This window comes from Phyllostomus discolor, chromosome 6, assembly GCF_004126475.2.
Source record: "Phyllostomus discolor isolate MPI-MPIP mPhyDis1 chromosome 6, mPhyDis1.pri.v3, whole genome shotgun sequence".
Classification (NCBI taxonomy): domain Eukaryota; kingdom Metazoa; phylum Chordata; class Mammalia; order Chiroptera; family Phyllostomidae; genus Phyllostomus; species Phyllostomus discolor.
In genome coordinates this window covers 86,726,798-86,746,777 of record NC_040908.2, presented here as the reverse complement: position 1 = coordinate 86,746,777, position 19,980 = coordinate 86,726,798, and the positions used below count along the sequence as shown (strand labels likewise).

General features: G+C 40.9%; 1 long non-coding RNA gene across 1 annotated transcript; it reads left to right on the top strand.

The window, feature by feature from the left end:
• The first annotated feature begins 9 nt into the window (after positions 1 to 9).
• LOC118501201 lies at positions 10 to 19,763 on the top strand. The gene is made up of 3 exons (XR_004903819.1): positions 10 to 189; positions 7,162 to 7,262; positions 19,477 to 19,763. It is a non-coding gene; the product is annotated as an uncharacterized LOC118501201 (long non-coding RNA).
• The last annotated feature ends 217 nt before the right edge of the window (positions 19,764 to 19,980 follow it).

The following is a 19,980-nucleotide window of genomic DNA, read 5'->3' as shown; positions in this document are numbered from 1 at the left end:
TCCTCCCACCTCAGGCACCCGTGCACTTGGTCTTCAGCAGGCTGCCTATCACCCAGCGTGCGCACCCTCAGAGGCCCAGCGGCTACAGACCACTTCACTCCAGGAGCCAGTCAGCTGGATCTGAACAACAACACAGCACACCAAGCCGTGGTCTTTCAGACGTGGCCACAGAGTGTGATGTGATGTAGGGTGAGTGTGAAAGTGTGTCTGAGAGGGAACTGTGTGAGCATGTGTATCAAGTCTTTTCCCTCCCCACACAAACGATGGGCCCAAAAGGCCCTGTGGAAAACCAGGTTTTCTGTAGTCCTGGTTCAGGTTATGCACCACCAGGATGTCAGCAGGACTCAGTCCGCCATGGGCCCTGCTCAACGGGAAATGCTATTCCCAGGGGTCACTGGTTCTCATTTGCAGGAGGAAACACCTGTAGTCTCTTCAAGCCTCACTAAGCAACCTCCTCATTTTTTTAAATATTGCTTTTCTGTTTATTCCATTTTAAAACACAATAACCCCTCCCCTTGCCCCCAGCCACCACCCAAACGGTAAGGTTTAATCATGCTTAAATATGGGGGACACTGTTTCTGACCATCCACCTGCCCACGGAGAAAAGCCAGCTCACTCAGGAGAGAAAGGACAAGACACCCATGCTCTTTAACTGGAGCTGGTTACTCAGAAGGGACTTGCAGGCACATATGAATAGGGTCTCTTTCCCAGTGCCCACCCACCTGTTAGCATGAAGCTTCTCAAGGGAAAGTAATGGGGTTCATCATCGGATAGTGTTTAGGGTGTTAGGCTATGGGCCTCTTCCCAGTTTGGAAGCTTTCTGCCACTGTGTATATGAATTCCACATGCACAGGCCCCAGTGACCCACAGTTTGGGATCAAGACCACCTGGCGAGGACCCCCTAGGGCAGGCCTTGCTGCTCTGTCCCACAGGTGCCTCAGAGCCATCTAACACAACCTAGATTGAATAATGCCATTCTCCAGTTTAAAAAGCTTTCACCTACTCCCTTCACCCACACAGCTGGAGGCACATAGGGCTCCTCACAATCTAGCTCTTGTCTATCTTTCCAACCCTATCCCCCAATACCATCACCCTCCATCCCTACAAGTGGTCTCCAATGACTTCTAAGGCTCCACTCTGCACACCCCCCATGCAATTGCCCACCTTTGACCTTGCTATCCTCTCTTGCCAGGTTCCTTCATCCCCCGGTTCCTCACCTGAAAATCACCTTTTTATTTTCTAAGATCCAGCTCAAATAGGCACTTTTTTGGTGAAAAATGTTCTGGCCCACCAAACCACCTGGCCCAGAAAAGATTAATCCCTCTTTTCCTAGCTCTTGGAGCCCTCTGTTCATTATTTGACAGCAAATTGTTGCATGACTCTGTATGTTCCTCAAGGAGGTCTCACCTGTCTCCCCAGCACCTCACACAGGACCTAGAGTATATGCGTCCTTCAATAAATGTTCATTTAATGAAGTAATGGATTTAATAAATTACTGTTGCTAATGGGTTGGTTTGAAGGCAGGTCTTGAGAAATGTTGACCACATATATGACTCACTCAAAAACAGAGAAGTCTATCTCCTGGCTCAGTTCTGAGCCCTCACCCTAAAGCCTCTGGACTTGGGGACATGGAGGGCCCCATGCTGACAGCAGCCTGGAAGGTAGCAGTGTCATCAGGCCTAGTGCCATACTGAGAAGGTTCCACTGGAAGCAGACATGTCCTTCAGGCCTGGTTCAGTCATAAGAGATGTTAGTCCCCATCAAAGCTCTGCCACTCACTGACTGTGGCCCCTTAACCAAGCCAGGTAACTTTTCTGAGTCTCAGTTTCCTTGTTTATGAAATGAAGAAGCAATTCTCAGAATGTTTTACCAGGTTCTTAGAAGGATATGTGACCTCATGAGTCCCCTTACATTGCTCCTTATTTTTGGCATCTGTCTTATTCTCCCCAAGTTCCATAAAGTTAAGAACTGTTTAAAGTTCATCTTTGTTTCTCTTCACAGGCCTAGCTAGCATAATGATTTCCATGAAGTACTAATAACTACTTACTACACACCAAAGTCCACGTTAAGCCTTAACTATATCATCTAGTCACACAACTCTGAGGAAATTTCTATCCTTATAGTTCAGAGGAAAAAAACATATGTTTAGGAAACTTGATTTACCCAGTGACACAGGCCGGCTGAATGTCAGACCAAAGTTCATATGACTAGAGCCAGACCTTTAAATAACTACACCTTTACATCTATACATCTATACATCTTTACATCTATAAACCCTGCTGCTTCTGACAACCTCAAAGCTCAGGAAGCAGATTTCAGCTCAGTGCCTCCAACGAAGACCCTGGATTTCAATGACCACTTATGGACAGATATTTGGGAAACAAGACTTGATCAAAATGGCAAATATTTGCTGTAAAAAACATTTTCTGTGACTCAGAATCAAAAGTGGAACTACATAGCATAGTTCAAAAGAGGACAAGGTGTCCATGTTTATGCAATACCTCAAGAATCAGAGGAAGAGAAAAAGGATTCTGTTAATGCCATACAGATGTCTCCAAATATAGTTGTGATCACATTTTTAAAACATTTTATGTACCAAAATTAAAGCTCCTAAAATAATTCAGTAAAGAGCACTGATCCATATTCCCCAAAGAACTCTTAGCTTGCAAAAAGGATTCACCACAGACTTCCTTTCTTCCTTCACTCAACAATGTTTACTAAGTACTCATTATGTGTTATCAGCTATATTAGTCCTTATTTTTCCCTTTTCATTTGGGTATTGATTCTTTATTCATGGCACTTTATCACCATTGGTCCACAAAAAGTCTCTCTCTTACCTATTTATTCATTTATTCTTTGTTCATTCATCATTTATTCATTCACTCACTTTCCTCCCCACCTTCCATGCATACTCTTTTTCCTATCTCCACTCACCTCCAACAGTCACCTACCTCCAATTAAAGCAACTGTTCTCATCTGGTTGATGTTGACTCCCTTCTTTGTAAATAAAACACTTCTGTAGTCCATTCTTGTAAAATGTGTATTGTTTTGCACACATGGATTTTTAATTGTTGTAAATGGTATAGTATTAGAGAGCTCATACTGTTTATCTCTTCACTGTGTTGTGAGATCCATCCACATTGTTATGTATACATTTTCATCTGTCATTTCTAAAGACTTGAAAGTATTTTTTCTTTTTTTATTATATTTTTTTACATTACCTTTCAGCCCCCTTACACCCTTGCCCCAGCAATCACCTCACTGTTGTCCATGTCCATGAGTCCTTTTCCATTTTTGCTCAATCCCTCCACCCCCTAACATCCACCTCACTAACTGTCATCCTGCTCTCCATCTATGAGTTTGTCCCCATTTTCCTTGTTAGCTCAGTTTGTTCATTAGATTCCACATATGCATGAAATCATATGGTATTTATCTTTCTCTGACTGGCTTATTTCACTTAGCATAATGTTCTCCAGGTCCATCCATACTCTTGCAAAGGGTAAAATTTTCTTTTTTATGCCCAAGTAGTATTCCATTATGTAAATGTTCCATAGTTATTTTATCCACTCATCTATTGATGGACACTTGGGCTGCATAGGCATCACTATATTCATTACAGCATTATTTACAATCTCCAAGATGTGGAAGGCTTGAAAGTATTTCGTGGAAGGGAAGCACTGCCTTTTACTTAACCAGATTGTTTCCAACTCTCCCTTCACAAAACAAGCATCTAAACATTCTGATATGTATACTTGTACAGAGGCATGTGAAAATTTCTTGGGGTTATATGCACAGAGGTATATATTTGAGTTGCCTAAGTACAACCAGGTTGCTCTCCAGGCTCCCTGCAGCAGTTCATGAGCCTGCCCTCACCACCAGACTTTGCATCATTCAGCTTTCTAATTTTTGCCAACCTAGTAGATGTAGTAATAGTTCACTGTGGTTTTATTTTACATTACTAGTAGTAATAAATTTGAGCATCTCTTCATATGCTTACTAACCTTCTGGATTTCCTCTTTTCTAAAATTCCTGTTCATTCCTCTGCCAATTTCTCTACTGGGGTTGCTGTGTTTTTCTTACTGGTTAGCAGGAATTTTTGTATAGTCTACGTGTAAAATTATACATAGTATCAGTTTTACTCAATGCAAATTTCTTCTCCTAATCTGTCATCTGTTAACTTGACTCATGGTATCTTTTTTTAATAGATATATGTACTCTATATATATGGGCCTGCCTTTGAACCCTATTTTACTTCATTGATCTCATTGTCTGTTCTTGTACTAATACCTTAGAGGTTTCATTATTATTTATTACAGTGTATCTTAAAATCTTAGAATAAATTTACCAGGTCCCTCAAAAATATCCAACCAAAATTTTAATTTGTTTTTATTTAACTTATTGATTGCTTTAAGGAGGGTTGATATCATCATAAGAGTAATTTGGCCCATCTAAGCATGGGATAGCTCTCCATCTATTGAGATGATATTCTATTTCTTTATTATGAGTTTTAAAATTTTCTCCACAGAAGTCTAGTCTATTCTTAGATAAATTAAGACTTATTTACTTTATAGGTTCTTTTGACATTGTAAATAGCACCTCAATTTTTATTGTATTTTCTAGTTGGTTATTGTTAGCATAGAACACTTCCAACATATGTGAGTTTATCTTGTTTTTGGAAAACTTGTTGGACTCTCTTATTAGTTCTAGTGGTTTGTCTGTTGAGTATAATGGTCTTTCTAGGTAGATGATCATCTCTTCAGAAAACAATGGCAGTTTTATTTTTTCCCTTCCATACTTACATCTCCATTTCTTTATTTTCCTTACAGTTTTGCCCAGTCACCTACAATGGTGATAGTGGTTATTTTGTCTTGTCCTTGTCTTGAGGATATGATAAAGATAAATACCTATATTTTTTTAAATATGAAATATGTAAGATTAAAACTGCTCATGAGCAGTCAAACAATAGAGGTAAAGAAAAACACCTGGACACATTAGAATGCAATTTAATAACAACTAATACAAAAAGGAAATTCTAAAACTTTACTAAGGAAAATAGTATATTAATAGCTGAGGAACAGAATCATATTGACAATATACTTCTCAATAGCAAAAGTTGGTGCAAACAGACAATGAAATATTTTTAAACCATTGAAGTAAAAAACATTGAACCTATAATTTTAAGCAAAGCCAAACTGTCACTTAAATATTGTAACATAACAAAAGTGTTCTCAGGCATACACCGTCTCACAATAGAATTGCTCTTGAAGGAAGCACTCAAGTAAAAAGGCAATCAGGGAGGATGTTACAAAAATGTAGGAACAAAAGGTGGTCAGATACCTGGATAAAGTTTCTTATAGGAATTTTCTTAAAGCTGAAAAAAGAGAAAATATATCCATAAGAAGAAATTACAAAATGTATAGAAAATATCAATATTGATCACATAATCCAGGGGATATCATTCATGTTTTATTTTATTTTATTTTATTTTATTTTATTTTATTTGTGTAGACATGTAATGTGTGGCCCCCAAAGAAATCAAAAGAAAATTAAAATATAGTGATGTTTTTGTTTTATAAAGGGGAAATGTAGCTGCTGATAAATTTAAGAACTCCATAGGGAAAAATGAATGTAAGAATGAGGTAGGGGGCAACTGCCACTTAGTTCTTAGAAGAAGAACTGAAATAGAATGTTTAATTTTTAAACCGGCTGAAGAAACCTGAATTTTTTTTTATGGAGTAACAGGAAAGATGTAGTAAAAAATATATAGTGAAAGGAAAATAGAAGTGAGGTAACTGGATAAGTTTTAATAGTACAGTAACTATAATAAATATAAAAAGATTAAATTTATAAATTAAGAGATACAGATTCCTGGATTGAATTTAAATTTTTAAAAAGATCCAACAATATGTTGACTCTTAGATATAGTTAAAAGAAACAAAAAACCCTCAGGTAGTTTTCAAATAAATGACTAATATAATTCTCGATTTCAAAACTACATAAGGTCAATATAAGTAAAGAAAAATTTAGGCCCATCTAATTTGTGAACATAAATTCAAAAATCCTAAAGAAAATATTAGTTTGCTGAATTCAATGGTGTATTAAAAATAATGTCTGATGCTATAATAATAATAATAATAACAATGGTAATATATTACAATAAAGTAAGATTTAACTCAGAAATAAAAATATGGTTTATTCTTAGAAGTTTTATCAATTCACTGAATTCAACTGTAAGAGAAAAATTATGAAATTACCTCAAGGAATGCCTAAACACTTGGTAAAGTCCAACATCTATTTGTAATTTTAAAAAATACCCCTTAGAAAATTAGAGGACTAGAAGAAAACTTTCTAGCTTGGTAAAATTTACATACCAAAAATCTATAGTGATATATATAATGGAGAAATTATAGATAAGTTCCCTGTAAGAACAAGTTGTACTATTGCATTTATGTGATTAATTTCTAAACATTTTTCACACAATAATATGTTTCAGAAACATATATTAAACACACAAAAATAAAGCATATAGATTATATCATGTAGTTGTGTGAAGTTCTCTCCTAGACTTTAGGGATACAGCAGTAAACAAACCCCGAAAGTGTTAGCATTAGATAGCCAAATATTTGATGTTGGGTAGATAACAAAATCTATAGGACCTTTCAATGAATGATTTATCATAAATGCAGATATGGACAGACTGGAGCATAGAAAAATCGATGGCCTACAGATTGAACAACGACTAGACTATAAAGATTATCTCTGGCTCAGAAATTCAGAGCAATTTGTAAAGTCAAATATCTAGAGAAAGATTCTTGGCCAGAGAGGTGGGGTAGGAGGAAGGGGAAACTGGGATCATTTTAAAGGGATATCCTATGTGCACATATATTTTCCTGATGGATGGTCCACAGAGTTCATGAGACTTTCAAGGTTAAGAACCACTGTTTACTTGGGAGAAATATTATCATATCAAATTTTTATAGGTTATATAAGATGTTTACAAATGCTTACAGCTAGAACAATAATGGGCCTCCAGTGATGTGGGTAGAATATCAAACTCCATTGCTGCCTACAGGCAGTCTCCCGTGTTTCCTTCACACACTATGTCAGCTAAGCCCATTTCTCATCTCTCCAGCAAATGCATATCATTTCAGTCTTCTATAGAATTTGCCTCTGGACAAGGCAGCAGGGCATAGTGAAGAGATTACTTAGAGTCGGAGAACCTGGTTTGGAATCTGGCTGCACTGCTAACACTGTGATCTTGGGTAAGTTGTTTAAACTCTTCTAGTTTCAGTTTCCTCCTTTTCCAAATCAAAATAATAATAATAATAATAATAATAATAATAGTTGCAATAGTCTAGTATAGAGTCCTCTACATACACTAATTTTCATTGTTTCATTCCAATCAAGAAACTACATAACTAAATTCCCTTTCATGTTTTTGTTCTCAAAATTCATGCACAAGGGTCCCTATCCCTTCAAGCTTCGTCAGTTTGTACTTTTCCAAGAGAAGTGTAGGTCTCAATGCCCATGTCAAAGAAGTATAGGATCCTAACCATGACTCATCATCCCCAGGTCCCGACCACCATCTGTGAATATGGCTAATAGCTGCATGCCAGGTCCTAATCTAGGAGTAAGCCTAATGGTTGGGATTTGCAGCTTTATTGTACCTTCCGTAGAGGTCACGACTAAGAACAATTAGAAGGAAGTCACATTTATTCTGATGAAATAGAGATTGCACAGACTCAAGCCAGAGTGGCCTGGATGGGTATCAGTGTTCAGAAGCTAGGGCTTTACCGTGTGTACCAGCCTAGCTTCTGTGGCCAGCAGGAGGATGCCCAGCTCTCTTTTTGGCAACCTTTGAGTGTTGCTCGATACTAGACAAAGTCTAGTCCCGCTGACCAACTCTCTTCAACATAGGCAGCTGGAAAGCATCCTGCCCCCATTTGGCTAATGAGAAGACCAACGACCAGGTGTCTTTAATTATTATCTATGGCCTAAAACTGCCATAAATAATTCTGGAAAACAGTTTAAAAAAAAACTTAGTGGCCATAGTGACCTTTGACGCCCTTGTCACCATGGAGCTTTGGAAAACAGCCTTTGCCAAAGAAAATGTCTCTAGGCTATTTACTCACCATGTGGTCCTTCTATGGCAAAGAGACAAAGAGGGTTTTAAGGTTTTTTTGTTGCTTGTTTTTTTAATTTTTATTTTTTGCTTGCCCATTATTTGGCATGGCACCCTGAATAATAGTCTTAATTTGATAGTTAACCTTCATGCCACCAATAGCAGCTTCCCCCACAGCCTGCACAGTTGATGGTCACCTTTGACAAGTATATTCCATGATGCAGCTACAAATGCTCTGTGCTGGGAATTAACTTAAATGTTAGGGATCCCGAGGTGAGGAAGACACAATCCTAGTATGGAAAATCTGATTTTTTTTTTGATTAATGGAAAGTCCCATAGGAATTTCTAGAGAGTAGTTCCCATTCATATTACACAAGATAATTATTATAAAGAGATATTCCTTAATCTTATTCTTAAAACATCTGAATCAGTAGGTCTGAATAATCAATGACTTGGTTGGTTATTTTTAGTAAAAAATGTAGAAAAAGAAAAAATTCAGGTGACATCACTTTGAGGTTCACAAAGAACTAACCTAAGAAATCAAAAACTAGTCATCCCTTTTTTCTCAGTGTCCCATTTTCTACTTATCCTCTTTAAACTTGTATCCATTGGAATGCCCCTAGAAAACCATGATTAAGGAGAAAAATAATCTCCAGGTTAAGTGTAGCATGGAAGGCCTTTTGTCTAGATAAGCACATAACCATTTTCTCCCATACACAGGAGGGAGCTTGTCACCATGAATGATCTGCACCCAGAGACAATCCTTTTCCAGTAGTCTCCCCTCTCCATGCCCCAGCCAAGGAATAGTGATCATGGGACTCTGTGACCTCACACCCACTCTGCATGCCCATGACTCAGACCACTCAGCCTCAGTGCTTCTCTGTGTAGCATTAAAAGACCCTCAAGAGACCAGAGCCAACAAAACAATAGATATCAGGGATGCTGTTGGCCTCTATTCTACTTGAGCTACAGGCTCTAAGGAGTAAAGTGAAGGGAGTTTGTCCAAAGATTGAGGTGATTCATGTCAATCGTCCTTCCTTCTGAAAATACAACAAGAGCCTCCTCCTCTTCCTCTCCCTGAAACACGAAGCCCTCAGTGACTCAGGATTTTCACCAGGTGTAGTGCATGATTTTCCAAACACTATGGAAATAGGAATTTCAATAAAGTCAAAGTCCATTTCCTTATTAATCAAAGGTTTAGTTTACTGCAAAATGGGAAAGGCTCTAGCATGTCAAGACAAGTCTATTTGCATGTGTGCCATGCTCCTGGGCAGCTTGCAGTCACGGGTGGAGCTGCTGGGTGCACAGCTGTGCTGGTTTTTTGAACTGCCACTTCTCCAATTTAGTGGGAGAGCAACTTGAATGAATGAGTGAGGAGATGGAGAAGATGAAAAGGAGATTGAAATATAAGTTGAGGATGAAGAAAGGGGCAAGAAAGGGAGAAAGACCTTTCATAATTTTAGACATGTTGAAAGGTTCAAAGAAAAAAAAGGTCTGCCTCCAAAGACAAAGCAGTTAATTCAATTAAGCAGTAAATCTATGTGACATATATGTGACCACAGTAACACCAGAGAGAGACTAGTAAGCTATGGCTGGCCTCAGTGAGCCCAGAGACAAAGTCAGATACTGACAGTTAGTCAGCACCTGAGTACCCGTGATCTCCTGGTCTAGGCAATGACTTAGCCACCAAAATATACAATGCCCAAGTATATAGTACATAGTAAAGACTCTATAAGTGGTAGACATTATTGTTGTTATCATTATCATTATTAATAATGAATAACACATCCATTTTCTGTTGGTTCAGACTTTTTGTAGGTTTTGAAATACAGGCAGGAAATTTAACTAGGTTTTCCAGGGAAATGTCACATGAGCCCCAAGGAAGAGCAAAACTTTGCCAAATGTTGCACAAGAATCTTACTGTCTTTTCTTTTCTCAGCCACTGGATTCATGTTCTGCAGAATCTAGGGCTTCTGTGGGCCACAACTCCTCCCTTCCAACCATCCTACAGGCCTGCGAGTAGAGTTGTGTCTGAGGCCTCCAACGTTTCCAAGGATCAGAAGCAGGCTGAGCCTTCATTGTATTCCATTTGGAATACAATACACAACAGGGAGTCATTGGAACATTTTAACTGAGGAGCACCAACATCAGAGTCATGCTTCCCTTAAACATGGCTTTGGCAACAGTGTGGAGCTATATTGGAGTTAGGAGAAAGAGGAGGTAGAGAGAGAGTCTTTCTAACAATTGTCCCAGTAAGAATTAACTAGGGTTGAACCTCAAGTGGTGACCATAGATGATCAAGCCACCTGGTTATTATTGTGTTCCATTAAGAAGGCATAGTAACTTTTTATTCTCAGAATATGTCACATGGTTAGTACTCAAGAAACATTTGTTGGGTTAAGGAAAAGTGAACAAATCTGCAGTGAGCCCTTCATTTTAGAGATAGGAAACCAGGATCAGACAGATATAATTACCTGTGCATGGTCATCTAGCTGGCCAGGACACAGACAGGCTTAGAACCTAGCCCCCTGACTCCCTGTTCCAGTGATGTGCAAGCCTTATCACATATCAGAATTAGTACTCCCAGAATTTCTGAGTTGGTAGGTCTGGGCTGGGGCTGGAGAATCTGCATGTCTAACACATTCTGAGGTGATGCAGATACCACTGGTCCAGGAATCACATTTGAGAATGCCTGCCTTATCCAGTTCTCCCCCTACCACACCTGGCCTTCATTTTCAGGAAGCAGAGCCTGGCCTTACTCTTTTATCCCCCATTGCTAGGTGCTGAAATTTGGGGAGAATAAGTACTTCAGCCTACTCCAGCTTATGTAATGTTATATAGCTGGGTGACTGATCAGCAATGCCTGGGTTTGATCCTGCCTCAATCAACTTTGGACAAGTTATTTATCTAATCTGGGTTCATATATTATAAAATTTTTGTAAGGATTAGATTTGTTAATATATACTAAATACTAAGACAGTACCAGAAAATAGTAAGCATCTAAAAGGGATAGCTTGTACTATTACAATATCACAGGGCTCGTGCCTGTACCTCAGGGAAGTCCTGTGGTACTGCCTGGACCAGAGAGGCATGAGGACAGGTAACAGAGTGATGACAAATTACATGATATAGTCACCTAGAGGCATAAATGAGTACACAGATTGCTAGAACAGAGGGATGGCTGTGGGCTGGCACTACCTTGATCTCTCCAGGATTCCTCCAAGTCCACATTATTATGGCACTCTCCTGTTATTTCTCAGGAACCAGGTTAATAAATCATAGTTTATAAATGACAATGAGTCACATAATCTAATCTAGGCAGCTATATGCTCCCACCTGTCAGAGGCTGTAATGCCAGCTTGGACTGATTAGATTGACCGAAGCAAATAACAGACCTCAAACTTTTGAACACCTGCTCCAGTCCAGCCCTTCAAAATCCTCCAGGCAACATCAGCAGCTGACTGTGAATCTCAGTCCCCACGGATGCCTGAGAAGTACATGCTAGAACCAAGAAGTACCTGAGTCTGGGCCCCTGGACACTGGCCACCTAGACAATTATATATCTGGGGATCTTCTACTTTAGCCCTAAATCTCGGATGCACCATCAGACTCTTAGAAGAATTTCCTCATTAGTCATTCCCATCTTTGGGGGACAGCTGGGCAGCATTGCAGAAAGAGGCACATTCATAAAATTATTCATTTCACAAAAATATCAATGAGAGCCTGTGAGGTGCCTGGTCCCCGTTGGACCCTTCCTCCTGGAAGCTGTTTCAATAGTTCTCAATCCCCCCAGCTCAGGGAATGTCTAGACAGTGAGGCCATGAATGGCTAAGAGAGAAAGAAGGCTGAGCAACCCAGACACGATGTAGAATCTTTCCAGGAGCCGTGTGTGTGGTGGCAGGGGAGGGAAGACAGTCCTCAAACACAACCAGGAAATAAGGAAAGAACTGGCCTGGCCAGGTGGTTTGGGACAGGGTTCCCAGCAACCACTCCTGCCATCTTCCAGGGGCCCATGGCTCCACTGCAGGCACAATCAGGATGTGTGCCAGGGGAGGATGGCTTGAGATCCACGGTGACTTCCAGCCTGGACAAACACACCCTGCAGCCCTGGTGCACTGTCAGCTCCGCTGGGCCCATCAGGCAGCACACACTAGTCCATGGTTCCTCCTGGGCTGGCACTAGCACCGCTGGAGCTCTTGCTCCCTATCCCTGCCCCCAGCAACCCCCACAGAGCCTCCCTCACCTGGTGTGCACATACTGAGGTCCTGGGGCTCAGTGCTGCCACCCCAGTGGGTGCCAAAGTCAGGATGCTCAACAAGTCCCTTCCCTATTTTGGGGATATTCCTTCAAGCAGGGACCAACACAGCACGTTGTGGAAAGGACATTCTATTAACAAAGATTTTCAATTCACTTCTGTCATCAGAATCCTTTTTATAAAACTTAATTATTAAGTAGATCCCCCAAAACATAGAACAGATAGAAGAGGACCCACTCCAGTGAAAACAGGGCAGGGCACACAGGCTGTCTTTGAAGTCTCTGGCCTTCTATCCAGGCAGCCCCATGAACTTCTCCAGACAATCCCCATGGTTAGAAATACTCTGCCCATGACATTCCCAGTTCAATTCAACTTGCAGACTACTGTTTTCTAGCCAGGCTATGCCTGTCTTCTCTCAGTCTGGCTCAGAACTGATGAGAAGGGTCCAGTTACAGGGGTCCAGAAGGCTGCTGTTATGGGGTCCAGTTTCAGTCACTCTGCCCTTCACCTCCCTCCCCACCTGCTGCCCAGGATGGTGGCAGGTGGCCTTCAAGTGATAACTTCTACCTGGGACTTGAGAGCAATTCAGAGCCAAGTCTATCCTTCAAAAGAGTTGAACTTCTGCACAAGCAGATTGTCTTAGCGGCAAGGGGCTGAGCTGGGGCTTCTGGTAAATGTGACTTTAGAAATGGCCCCTTCTGTTATATGTAACTTCTTAAAGCTGCCTTGGCACTAGATGATGTTCTAAAAACCAGAGCATGCTGAATTCTGGGGTGACCAGTAGTTACAGAAGACCCACTGAACTCCCCTGAGGCAGTGCCAGGGCCCCCTCCGCCCTCCCAGGTGTCTTCCAAATCAACCCCCCCATGCCTTTCTAGCCAAGTCTACTCACGTGCTCCTATTTTGCTGCAGTTCCAGCAGGTGTTGCAGAAAAGTGACCACTAATTAAGATGGGAAAACTTACTGCTCCCTTATCCTTTGCTAAAAGCTACTGTGCATTTTAATTACATCTGAGGTTCAGTTGACTTTCCCTGAAAATCAAGACAAATGCAAACCACAAATGTGGATCCCACCACAATGCCCACTGCTCAGGCTCTGCCCCGCCCCACATATTGTCCTCCCCACACTTGTTTGTCTACCCACTTCCCAGGATCCTCAAAGCCTTACCCAAGACCCACATCTTCAATGAAGCTACTTCTTCTACTACTCCTTTCAGAGTGTTGATGAGTCCATCCTCATTTTTTGATAATTAATCACATTCTGCTTGAATTTTCAATGAACACTTCAGTGTTTTTGTTTATTTCCGTAACTTCATCGTTAGTTTCCTGTAGGCAGGACCAAACCTTCCTAGAATTCCCCCTTGGTGTCCAGTGTCACACTTTATTCTGTGATTTGCAAATGGCTAGTGTTCGATTAGCATCAGTTGACTTATGCCACTGGCCAGTATTCCACATGTCTGTCAAATACACAGGCACTCTTTGAATATTGCTGTTACAGATCTATTTCATCCAAAGAAACAAAACTAGGGCTGAGAAAGAGGAACACACATTTTAGTCTCATAATTTTTTAGTTTATTTAATATTTTTCCTAAGCAAACATTCATAAGTTTAGTCTATATAAACACACATCTTCTGTCTCTCAATACCCACCCTTCCCCTCTCCAATGCACTTTCCAAAATGCAAATCTGTCATTTTCTTTCACTGTTTTAAACCCTTCAGAGGCTTCCAATTGCCCTTAGGCCCTGGTCCAAATTCTTTTTCTAACTTCCTTGGTGCTGGGGGATCCAGATTTGCTGCCTCTCTAACCTCATCGTGTCCCCTTCACTCTCTAGGGTCTCACATACTCAATTTGCAGTTCTTAAAACTTCTATACCAGGCTATCTCTCAACTCCAGGACTCACATAAGCTCTTTCTCTGTCTAGAATGTTCTTCCCACTCTTTCTTCCCCCTCTCCATCCCTTCACCTGGCTCATTCCAGTTCAACTGTTAATTTTCAGATTAAACCACTCACCCTGAGAGGGCTTACCTGATCCCCAGAGGTAAGAGCAGGGAAACTCCACAGCATCCTTTCTATGTCTCCTCTTCACTAACGGCATTCTCACCTGTTTCTGTTCTCTATGAGATCCTGAGGTTGGGGGCAGTGTCCCTCTTGTTCACTGATGCATCCTCAGTACTAAGAATAATGCTAGCTGGATAGAACTGAAATGTCCCCACATTTCAGCCTGTGATCAGGACATCTTTCCCACCTGCAATGCTTCAGACCATGAAGATATTACCCTTCAAGTGAGTGCTTTGAGACTACTGTTTTGAGATAAAATGTATAATTAAAGAACACGATAGCATATCCAGATGCTGTATTATAAAGATGAACACCTGGAACTTACATATTATTATTAACAAATGTCACCCCAATAAATTTAATTTTAAAAAGTAAAGAAATATTGTGCAGAACAGTTCCATGGCCTCTAGTCTAATTCAACTCAAAAAATCAAATCACTTCCCCTACCACAACCTTATTCTGTGCCCCTGCCCTGTCCACCAGCCTCACTTGTGGTCTGTGGCTTGTGGGGCAGAAGAGGAAGGAAGGGGGGAGTTATGACCACCAACATAACCACCACCAATCAGTACTATTACCCGGTACGTTATGGCCACTTGAGGAAAACCTACCCTTCCTACTGGAAGAAGAGGTTCTGACACTGCTGATGGTCTGTGGATCTGAGACAGCTTTGGTTGACCTACAAGTGACCAGAGATGGTTTTAGTGGGTACAGACTAGCCAACCGTTTATGGAGTGTGGTTTCAGAGGGCACCCCTACCCTCCATCTGCACTTACATACCTCCCAACCAAAATGTTCCCATTAGACCTTGCTCCTTTTGTTGAAAGCAGTGGTCCTCAAACTGAAGTGTGCATCAGAGTCCACTGGAAGACAATAAACACAGATTGCTGGGCCCCACCCCCCAAGATTTTCATTTAGGTCTGATTCAGGGCCCCAAAATTTGCATTCCTGAGTTCCCAGGCAATGTTGATGCTGCTGGCCCCAGGAACCACACACTTAGAGCCTCTCACTTAAACTAGAAATGGATTTCAGCCCTGCTCATGCCTGAGAGTCACGTTCAGAGTTGTGGAGCTTTTGAACAGTGCAGAGTTTGAGTGCGTGCTGGGCTTCCATACTCATCAGTGTAGCACCATGACGCTGATGCATGGGGAAGGCTGAGAACCACGTGCAGGTGTTTATGCCTGTTTACAAGCAATGGTCCTTCTAAAGGCTGACACTCTAAAATGAAATCAGTGATTTACATGCTAGTATGAATGAGTTCCCAAGCTTTTCTGAGAGATTCTAGTGGAGGGAAAAGGTATAGGTACTGAAAACTCTAGACAGAGGGACATATATGGAGGAGGCACACCAAGGGGAGGGAAACTGAAGCAGTCAAAACCATCTTTACTCACCTTACCAAGGAGAGGGTGAAAGCCTTTTGCAGGAGGAGACCTTGCTGCTACAATTGCAGCCACTTCCTCAGGCTCTCACTCCCTTTGGTTCTGCTTCTAAGTCTCATTGACTGTGGCCAAGACTGTCAAAATGGACAACATGGAAACAGAGCTGGTCAGGTTGTCTGACTGAGACCTAGATCCCTGACCTCACATGCACCTCATTGTCCACAGAGATACTGGAGAGAGAGCAGTTCCACATGGATTTGGTCCTCAGCATTCCCCTTATGCATAGGATGTGAGTGGGACTTTAAATTCCACTTACTTTACAGGGAGAAATGACATATCTCTTTAGCTGAGCATATTCAGTCACGCATTTATCACACTGCCTTTTAACCCCAGTTGAAGTGAGTGGTGGGCGGAGAGGACAACGTTTTTCTAGTTTCTTCTCCCAATGCCAACTTTTATATAGTTCTGACTGCCTCTTGAGAATAGTTTAGCTTAGCTCTTTCATAGCTTGAAGCCAGCCCAGTCTTCTAAGGAATTGCTCTTGTTGTCCCTGGCACAGCAGGCTCTAAGACTTAACTTTACATTTAATAGAGTTTCCACTTTCAAATTGTAGCATCTGTGGCCCGAAGTAGAGCCTGGCTAAACTGAGAGTGAGGCCTCCAGCCATCAGCTGAGGAAGAGGCTGGAGGATACCAGGTCCCCTTGCTCCCCAGTTGCAGATGAGAGCTGGGTGGGAGTGGGGCATGAGGGTGTTTGTAAAATGCGCTTCCCTTAATCCTGTGGTGTCCTGAGGATGGCTGAACACAGGCCTTCTTCCTGACCTGCAGAAAGGATAGAAGGCCTTGCACTGTGGAAAGAGCTGGGAGGGGGCAGGGGAGAGATAGTACAGATGCCCTCAGCTGCTGGGGAGACGAGACGGAGGTAATTGCAGAAAAAGAGCCCTGAGAAGCAGGAGGCCTGGGCTCCCTGTAACTGCCTGAGCAACCTCAGAAAAGTAGCACCTCCTCTCTGGGCCTCAATTTCCTCATGTATAAACTGAGGAGGCTGCACCAAATAATTCTTATGTTTTACCTATGATTCCATGGTTATGTGATTTGAAAGTCACTTACTTTACACGCAATAAGTAAGCAGTTGTTACAACTGTGTTAAACTTAAAAGGTTATTTCATGTGTGGTACTGGATTTAATTTACAAGTTACAAGAACTTCAGAACCCTCCAAAGAAATCAATCTCTTTCTCCCTCCCTCTCTCCCTCTCTCCCTCTCTCTCTCTGACCCTCTCTCTCATTCATGTTAAATGATGGTTTTCTGAACAAGGTGCTGTACAAGCAGATTAAATTTATGAATTTTCACATAACTTTAACATCACTTAAAGGGGAAATTATATATGATCCATAAAGCCCTTAATCCCAAATACTCACATGTTATATATAAGTGAGGAAAAAATCAAGAACAAAGGAAGCCTTCTTCCAGGAGGTAGAATTGAATCCATCCTCCCCTTGAGTGTAAATTCAGTAACTAACTTCTATCACACAGAGAATATAAAGGGGGAAAATGACTGTAGTAGAGAATCCTGTCAGACACCTTAACCTAGAGACCAAGGTCAACATGACCAGTGAGAAATCATGTAATGTCACCCATTCCTGATATAAAACTGTGAGAAGGGCACTCCACCTCTGTGACATTCTTTCCCCAAAATCTGAAGCCCCAGTGTAATAACAATAAAAAGCCATGGAACCCAAATTCAGGGACATTCTACAAAACACCTAACTCATACTCTTCCCAGTTGTCAAAGTTATCAAAACAAGGAAGGAATGAGAACTTGTCACAGATAGGAGGAAGCTGAAGTATGATAGCTGCATGCAACAGGGTGTCTTGTATAGGATCTTGGAACAGAAAAAAGACACTAATGGAAAAAAAACTGGTGAAATCCAAATGAAGTCTATAATCTGATTAATAGTATTATACCAATGTTTTTCTTAGCTTTGATAAAGGTACTATAGTTATATAAGATCTTAACATAAGGAGAAGCTGGGTGAAGGGTATCCAGGAACTTTATTTTTTTTTAAGATTTTATTTTTATTTATTTTTAGAGAGGGAAGGGGGGAGAAAGAGAGAGAAAGAAACATCAATGTGCAGTTGCTGGGGGCTGTGGCCTGCAACCCAGGCATGTGCCCTGACTGGGAATCGAACCTGCAATGCTTTGGTTCGCAGCCCGAGCTCAATCCACTGAGCTACGCCAGCCAGGGCAGGAACTTTATTTTATTTTACCCAGTGTACTTTATTTTTGCAACACTTTCATAAATCTAAAATTACTTCAAAATAAAAGACTAAAAGATAAAGAACTGTACATAGGGTGAACAAAGTCATTAATGCTGAAAATGTGTCACCTTGTAATGAACATGGCATTACTCTTTGAATGTATTTTTTCAAATGTAAGTTTTAAAACGCATACATCATTAAACCTGAATTAAATGTCAAAAAACTATGGCATCACTATCTTTGTCTTCATATTCACTAAATTACATTAAATTTCTATTTTCTGTCTTGCTCATAACTGTATCCCTATCACTTACTTCAGTATGAGTACGTGTTAAGTGAATGAGTGAATGAATGAATGAACGATGCTATTCTGGGCTTTGCCCACAGATAATTAGATAAACTCAGTCCCTGATTTTTGGATTTTATAATCTAATAAGATATACTTATATATTTTATAAATCAAATTTATATTTTAGTATGTATCATTATATATAAATCTGAGAAATCTAAGATCAATATTTAAAATCTCAGACCATGTATATAAAATATACATACATAAAACCAGAGAGAGCACAATAAAAATATTAAGTGAATCTGGGGGAAAATGAATTTACATTAGTAGGAATTTTTGCCTATTTTTGTTCACTGCCATATCCTCAGTGCCTACAATAGGTTTGGCATTAGCTGACACCCAACAAATATTTGTTCAATGGATAAATGAATCAGCTTCATGTATATAAGCCAAGGGGATGCCTTCCAGTTCCTTTCAGGCGAGTGTGTGGGAAGAGGGGGGCTGCTGCAGAGAAACTCAGTCTCCCAGCCTGAAGGCAAGTTGGCATGTACTGTGTTTGTGCTAAATGTTCCCCTGAGATGCCTTAGAGATCCTCCCACTCTGCCTCCCATGGCCTTCCAGAATCCACACCAGGCACAAAGGTCTGACTGTGTTTTTACCCAACAACAAAAAGAGAAACACCACAACGGAAATGTCTCCACACACTCATTTCCACATTGAAATTTGTGTTGACTTGGTGAAGAAATTCAACGGAACTGAATGCCCCTCTGCAGAGTGGAACTTAACCTAAGAGCCCCAAGCAAAAATTTTAGAATGAATCCCTTTACTCTTCTGAATTACCAAATAAACATCTGTCCAGAGAAGGGCTTCTCTTGTGGGATTCCCAAGCAGTATTGCTGTCCATCTTCCTATGAGCTTTTAATTGGAGCATGATTCTGAACACAGTGTGAATAATTTCCGTGCTTCAGAAACTCTCAAAGTCTAGTCTCGAGTTACAAAGATGAAACACAAGTGTGTACAAAGAAATCTGTCTGGGAAGCCAAAGGTAATTAACTCTGCTCTTTTTATGCTTTAGAATCACAACCTCAAAATTTTCTATTATTCTCTTCCAGGCACTCCTATTATTATGGACTAAAACTGAAATGAAGCATTTTCTCTTCACCATGGCCCTATCATTAAAAGGGAAAGGGGAAATGATTTTAGTGGGCTAAAGTCTCCTTTACCTGCATTGTTACCAATGTTATTCATGGGAAAAATGGAGAGAGCTCAGTGGAGAATTTAACTCTGGGACAGACCCAACAGCTGCAGAGGAGGTGATTTGAGAAGCACCCAACATTCCATCCAATCAAAACTAACTTCCTTTGTCTCCCACCACAGGTAATAAAGTTGTCAGCATTAATTTTTAGTGAGTCACTTCTAACTCTTTATGGATGGGCACCATAATCCTGCTTCTTTTTTTTTTAATTACTCTATTGTTGTTCAATTACAATTGTTTGCATTTTCTCCCCACCACTCCCCCCACCCCAGCCAAACCCACCTCCCCCCCTTGCTTCCACTGCTTCTTTAATTCATCCTCTCCCCATGTCCCTTCACAGTGCTGGGCATGTTGTAGGTGC